The sequence below is a fragment of the Mytilus californianus genome, unplaced genomic scaffold (genome assembly GCF_021869535.1).
Source record: "Mytilus californianus isolate M0D057914Y unplaced genomic scaffold, xbMytCali1.0.p SCAF_11, whole genome shotgun sequence".
Taxonomy (NCBI): domain Eukaryota; kingdom Metazoa; phylum Mollusca; class Bivalvia; order Mytilida; family Mytilidae; genus Mytilus; species Mytilus californianus.
Window position 1 is genome coordinate 70,734,242 of NW_026262593.1, and position 7,780 is coordinate 70,742,021.

The following is a 7,780-nucleotide window of genomic DNA, read 5'->3' on the forward strand; positions in this document are numbered from 1 at the left end:
GTATTAGCATTGGCACATCTCATTCCATGGAGATTGTTTAGCCATGTACCTTCAGTCATGGTTCATTGACTTTGAATATTTGTATAACTTACATGTTAAAGTATTGCTATTTTAATTTCAACATTTGCATTATCAAAATTACAAAAAGGCGAGACATATCTCTGTGATAACAGTTTATTGATATTGGCTTTGTTTTTGACCAAATTGAATTAATATGTTGTACTATACGGTTATGAATACTTCTGATGATGTCGATACTATTTACATATATTCTATCATTGCAAAATGTTCTTTTGCTCAGACTGTTTGTGACATCCTTATCCTAAATTAGTTAGATGAGTCCAGATTAATATTTAAGTCTTGATAACTTAGTTTTTTTGTTGGAGGTAGTGAGTATTGACCTAGCTTACAGTTACTGCGAGTATTCTTAGATCGGTACATAGTGTCTTTTGTTTTTATGTTTGTTGTGTTTGGTTTTTGGTACCGAATTTGTATAGATTGTTGTTTTGTTGTTTTGTTACATCACTGTCGTATGGTTGTGCGAGGATGGAGCGCAACAAACATGTTTAACAAGGCCACATTCTTTATGTGCCCGTCCCAATCAGGTGCCTGTCAATCAATTGTCATTGGTTCATGTCTGTCATATTTGTATTTTGTTAATTTGTTGTTTCTTTAAAGATTTTGTCGTTGGTTTTCCAGTTTGAATTGTATCACATTTCGTCTTGTCCAAGCCTTATATAGTTTACTATACTTACTATACATTATGGGCTAATCAATTATTTAAGACCGTACGTTGACCTATTATTGCTTACATCTACAACCTTTAGTCGGTTTTGTATAAAAGTCTTCATATATCACAACATCTTAATTTTATATTGTGAAGTTCCAGTCTCCCAGATTAGAGGGAATGTGTTGGTAATATATCATAATTGTCGAGCCTGCGACTTTTGTCGCAGAAAGCTCGACATAGGGATAGTGATCCGGCGGCAGTGGCAGCGGCGGCGTTAGCTAATTTCTTAAAAGCTTCATATTTTAGAAGCTAGAAGACCTGGATGCTTCATACTTTTTATATAGATGCCTTATGTTACAAAGTTTCCGTCTGTCATATGTCCATTGTCCTTGACCTCATTTTCATGGTTCAGTGACTACTTGGAAAAAAGTCAACATTTTTTGTAATGTTAATTTCTTTCTTCTTATGAGTAATAGGATAACTATATTTAGTATGTGCGTACCTTGCAAGGTCCTCATGCCCGTCAGACAATTTTCATTTGACCTCGACCTCATTTCATGGATCAGTGAACAAGGTTAAGTTTTCGTGGTCAAGTCCATATGTCAGATACTATAAGCAGTAGGTCTACTATATTTGGTATATGGAATGATTGTAAGGTGTACATGTCCAAATGGTAGGTGTCATTTGACCTTGACCTCATTTTCATGGTTCAGTGGTCAAAGTTAAGTTTTCGAGTTTTGGTCTTTTTTCTAATACTATATGCAATAGGTCAACTATAAATGGTGTATGGAAATATTTTATGATGTACATGTCAGTCTCACAGGTTTTATTTGACCTTGACCTCATTTTCACGATTCATTTCTCAGTGTTACGTTTTTGTGTTTTGGTCTGTTTTTCTTCAACTATAAGCAATAGATCAACTATATTTGATGTATGGAAGGATTGTAAGGTGTATATGTCTGTCTGGCAGGTATCATCTGACCTTGACCTCATTTTCATGGTTCATTGGTTAATGTTAAGTTTTCATGGTTAAGATTGTTTCTTAGATACTATAAGCAATAGGTCAACTATATATTTAATGCCTAAATTGATTGTAAGGTGTACATGTCTGTCTGGCATGGTTCATCTGACCTTGACCTCATTTTCATGGTTCATTGGTCAATGTTAAGTTTTCTTGTTTAAGACTGTTTCGTAGAAACAATAAGCAATAGATAGTTTATTGAATGATTGTAAGGTGTACATGTATTTCTCGTTTGGTTTATCTGACCTTGACCTCATTTTCTTGGATCATGTTAAATTTATGTGTTACTTGTAATAAAGCTTTGTATTTAGAACTATCAACATAAAATCAATGGTTAGTAAAGAAGGCGAGACATTTCAGTGTGTGCACTCTTGTTATATGTATTCAAACTAATCGGACAAAAATTTAAAAAAAAGAAGCATAGACTCAATATTGCACTGGATAAAAGGATGTAGGACTTTTATCGCGGATCAGTTATGTGGATAAACTCCAGTTTTTGACTTTTTGTAAGTTATTTGAAATACTGTGGTTTTATCCATGTTGGGCAATTACAAATTTTGCCCACTAACCCTTACTTTTCTATTCACAATTGTATTACATATGCACGATATAGTTAAATAAGCCATTTGTTGAAAATGTTATAAAATCCTTGTTATTTTTTTTTATAGTTTTTGAGAGAAACAATGAGCCAATATTGAATTTATGAAAGATGTAGAGAGACAAGGAATGATTATCTGTAGATCTTACACTAGGACTTCTTTTATAAACCTCAGGACATAAATATGTTCTTAACTGGTCTAGTGATTCGATCACTAAGAGGTACTAACGCATAAGAATTATCTTTATCAAGTTTAATAACACAGTATGCATTTATATAATAAGTTATGGGTATATCCACAAACGCCAAAAACTGCTCTATGCAGAAACATTAATTTCCTTGAACATTTTGAATTATTCTAATTAATTTAGATATGTATTGCTTTTTCATATATTGCTAAATAAAAACTTTTTGTTTTGTTTTTATTAAAGGAAGCCTTAACCGAAATCTATATCGAAGTTAGGAATCAATTTTCTTTCATGTTTGTCTAATATCTTATACTATATTAAAACCTATGTTATAATCATTAGTATGTTTGTTCAAATGTTTTAGTCAGTTGTGTTGTATTTTTACACATTTATTCGCTGCTGGATCCCAATGATTGTCACATTAAACTAGTATGTTTGTTGGGTTTCTCACGACGATGTTTATCCATTTTTAGTGTTCTGCCTCTTATCTTGTTATCTTAAAAATTTTAAAGACTAAAACTATAACAGACAAGATCTACAAATACGTCAAAAGGCCGAAATCATCAGACAACTCCTTATTTGAGGTATACTTCTTAATGGCGACTTTTACTGATTGCGTTTTTGCCTATTACTTGGAAACTATAAAAGTTAGCTAGACACGTAAATAGCAAAAATTATCAGCAAGGCAAAATATAAAAAAAGCTTTCCCCGTTTCCATTCTCAATTTTATATTTGAAGGAGTGCTCAACCTTAAAAGATGTTTTGTTTGTTTGTTTTTTTAATTTTTTACTCTTTCGTCGGGTTGTTGTCCCTTTGACACATTCCCCGTTTCCATTCTTAATTTTATCCTTATAGGAGTGCCTACCCTTAAATGATGATTTGTTTGTTTTTTATTATTCTAACCGTACATAAGTAGCAAAATATATATCTATTCAGGAATGGTAACACCTATCAGATTTTCTGTTTTTTTTAGGCGATTACATGGCCTGAAAACAAAACAAAATTGGATTAAAAAAGGTAACATGGAACAACGTGCTTGTTTAGAATTTCTCGGAGGTTCTTTGGATCTACCTTGCCAGCGTGGATAAGTGCAATTATACTGCTAAGATAAGCAGTATTAAGTCAATGTTAAATACTTAGGATTGCAGAGATCAAACATATATTGGTTTGATTATAGTTATAAAAGCTTTAGCACTTCCAATATTGGTTCAAGCTTTGACTGTCCTTCCTTCCCCTCGGAAGCGGTTCAAAAGAAAATCCAGAACTTTTTTTTTATTTCTTTATTTGTTTATGGAAAGGAAAACCAGTTAAAGTAAAGAGGTCAGTCGTGATATTCGAACACTGTGGTAGAGGTCTTAAAATGACTATTCCTTATTTTTTTATATAGCTGAATAAAGGCTTTGGTTGTACAAATTATTATAGATCCACAAAATTACTCACCTTTGAAAATTGTCTGATAAGTCATATATATAAATTAGGGTGAGATAAAAATTTAAATTCAAGGAAAGTCTTTTGAATGGCATATCCCGGTATTTGTTTCAAAGTTCAAAGTTGAATAAGTAAATTTACAAAAGTACCAAACACTGAGGAAAATTCAAAACTGAAAGTACGTTATCAAATGGCAAAATCAAAAACTCAAATACACCAAACAACTGTAATATTTCTGACTTTTTTCAGGCATTTGTTCATGTAGGAAATGGTGCATTAAACCTGGTTTTATAGCTAGGTAAAAATTAATCAAAGTTACAAACGTGAAAATCAAACAACATTCAAAGTATCACAAATTTTTATATAGGCCTTTTCCATTTATCGCATAGACAATACTCAAAGTATCTCTTTACGCTACTTAAACGTTTAGAAATTATCAACCGATAAAAGCAAACATCGTGAAATTCGAACTTGACCTTCATTTAGTCACGGGAAACAACGTCTCTAAAGTTGGAAAAAAATTTCGTCAAAGCGTTTTTAATTATATTGCACGGACAACAACTAAGTATCACTTTTTGCTACTTAAAGGTCTACAACTCAACAACAATAAAATCAAAAATCGTGCAATATAATTTTGACCTTCACTTAGTCACAGGAAACAACATATTTAAATTTGAAAACTTTTTTTTCAAAGCGTTTTCAAGTTATTGCACGGACAACGCTCCAAGAATAACTTTTTGCATCGAATGAAAAAGTTTATTTTTGTAATTTTTACCAACGTCGATAACACCAATTATGCATTACGTGACGGCAGATATGAGTTTATTGACGTGACGTTCCCACAGAGTCCCTACTATTGTGATTACACATACATATTTTTTGTTTTTCTTTCTCTCTTTGTTTTTAAATTTTTATATATGACTTAGTTTTCCGGAATCAATTCATAGCCAGAAATTAGTAGTACTTTTGCTAATTAATATTCATAATATGTAAATGAGAATTGTACCACGTGACAATAGTTTGAACTGGACTGGCTTGATATCATTAAAATCTTTAAAACACGGATATTATAAGTTGCCCGTCACAGAGTCCTTGTTTATAATCACTCTGATATTTCCGTAAAGTTGTCAGGCGATCAAAATCAAAACAATGAACGCGAATTTAGTGAATTTTTCGTGTTTTCGTGAGTTTATTCTTCTTGAAATAGGGACATTTTAACTTTACGTTGGAACCTAGAGTTCAACGACTACACATACAAGGTTTGGACTTGCTTATTCTTTGGACATTCAAGTTTCAAGTTTCATCCCGGCAACCTGTTTTTGTAACAGACATGGGGCGAATTACATTGCAATGTCATGCATTACATTACAATTACTTTGACAAAACCATGCATTAAATTACAATTACAATTACATGCATTTATCAAATCGTAATTGTCCTTCATATGAGAGGACTAAATCTGGTTTTCTATTTGCATAAATGTAAGATAATGCAAACCGTTAGTATTAAGTACGCTTTATTACATTGCAACTCCAAAGGAAATGCGTGTACGGGTTTCCATCTGTTCGTCCATGTTTTCTCTTGTGAAAGTCATAACAATATTTCAGGAATTGTGTTTTAAATTAAGTTGTGTTTCTTTTTGTCTTATACTTTTTTTATTTGTATTTCTATTGTTTTGTTTTGTTCCATTTCTTATCTTAAACATTTTGTTTAAAGTTTATTACTTGTTATATACTTGAATAGTGGAGTTAAACTATAAACCAATTGATCGTGGACTTTCTTGTGAGAGAAAATCATTTAATGTTATTTAAATCTTCAGAAATTTTCCTGCTATTAACTAATTGTCTTTTCGTAACCTTATTCACCGATTTCCCCCGCATGTAGTGAAACTAACTTCGAAGCTGTATCGGGACAAATGACATCCTGATTATTATGGTAGCTAATACAATAACAGACTTTAACAAATGAAATAAAAAAGAACGAATACAAATGTGTCAACAGAATGGGCATCTACTGCTATCCATATCTTAACACTACAAAAAAAAATGCAAATGATCCTTTAAGGCAGGACAACTCATCAAAAGCAATGGGAACACAAGTCTTCCATAGGAAAATCATATTCTTCTCAAGAGTAGTTCAAGACGTCGTGTTTCTCAGTACTTCATTTTAATCTCAATTTGATAATGTGCTTGAATGATTTCACAATAAACTTCAGATTCATCATTTAAAATTACCCACAATGCTAGTTTTGTAGGAAAGTACAAAAATCAATATATAGGTTTTACAGAGGAAAAAAACATTATAAACCATACCTCTTTATTTTGTATAAGACTAACTTAAACAAACTCTTGTATGTGAGCCGTTGACCTCAACATACCGTGTTACCAAAAATAAGTCCTTGTATACGGTGAAAACGGGGAGATTAAAACCTACTTAAATGATGCAAGACAGAATGAGAAGTTCGCAATTCGAAAACTGATATTAACTACTTTGTCAAAAAGTTAAGTTTACAACTGCATTATTAATTTAGTATGTATTAAGGTAACCGTAATTATCTCTGCTATAGACTTGGTTTCAAGATAATTGGGATTGATAATAAATGTTAACTGTTTTAACACAAATCGAATCATTCCAATTCCTCAAATTATAGTCTTTTTAAAGGTTATGTGATTAAATAAATACTAAAACATAATGCACACAAAACTTTTGCAATCAACAAATATAATCTGATTGCCTGTCATATTTTCATGTGCATCTATAAGCAAAGGAAACGAATACAGAAAGCACGTGCATCATCTGTGACGTTTCCTGTTTTATTTTCTTCCTAATATATACAAGAATATTTTGTATGATTGTCACTTAGAAAACTATCAACCAAAGTTCAAATGAAGTGGATGTAAGCAATTTTAGGCGACTGTACGGCTCTCAAAAATGTGAAAACCCCATATCCTATGATATGCTGTAAAAGGACCTCACATGTAAAATATGAAGTTTGCGTAAAACTGTTAAGTTCTTTTAAATGATAACCGTCAAGTGGATTGTTGTAGATTGGTTATTCATCACAGGTAGTTGATAATGAATATTGGATATATATGATGACTTCTTGGAACCTGAGACGTTTTCAAATAATTAAGTGGAAACATTTTCGGGGTACGTACGGTGATTTTCCCATAATTTGGTGTACCCCGAAAATCCCTTAGTTATGCGTTTTTCTCGAGGTACAAACTCCATCTTTTCACACAAAACATTCTATGGAAAATCAATTTTCTGCATATTTCAATAAATCCTTAGTTTTAGCATATCAATTCTATGATCATCATTAGCAAAAACGACTAATCTAGGTCACTTGTTTAAAATTGCTATTGTGCAATATCATTGCATAACACTTTTGTCATAAGAAATTTGGGAGCCTCGTGAAGGGTATTGACCCAGATAGCTTTGAAATTATTAATTTTCTCAGTGAAAACAGTTCACCACTTACCATACTTTAACTAATAACAATTGGTTTCGTTTTCCATAAAAGACAACGGTCCAAGACGGTTCCATATTGACCTAAAATCTTGTGAAATTTACCTTTGGCATGTTATATAATGTAAGAACATTAAAATGCAAAGAAAAATATGTAAAAATTATTGGACAAAAACTAATGCAACAAGCTCTGATTCATTAGAAAAAATGTAATGCCGTTATGGCTTCATAATCGTACACTGAATTGTTGAAAATCAAAATATTGACTTATTTTGTTTTTGCGTCAAACGATATTGACCTCATACAATGTACAAGGACCACATTATTGTTTTAGGATGGGTATATCT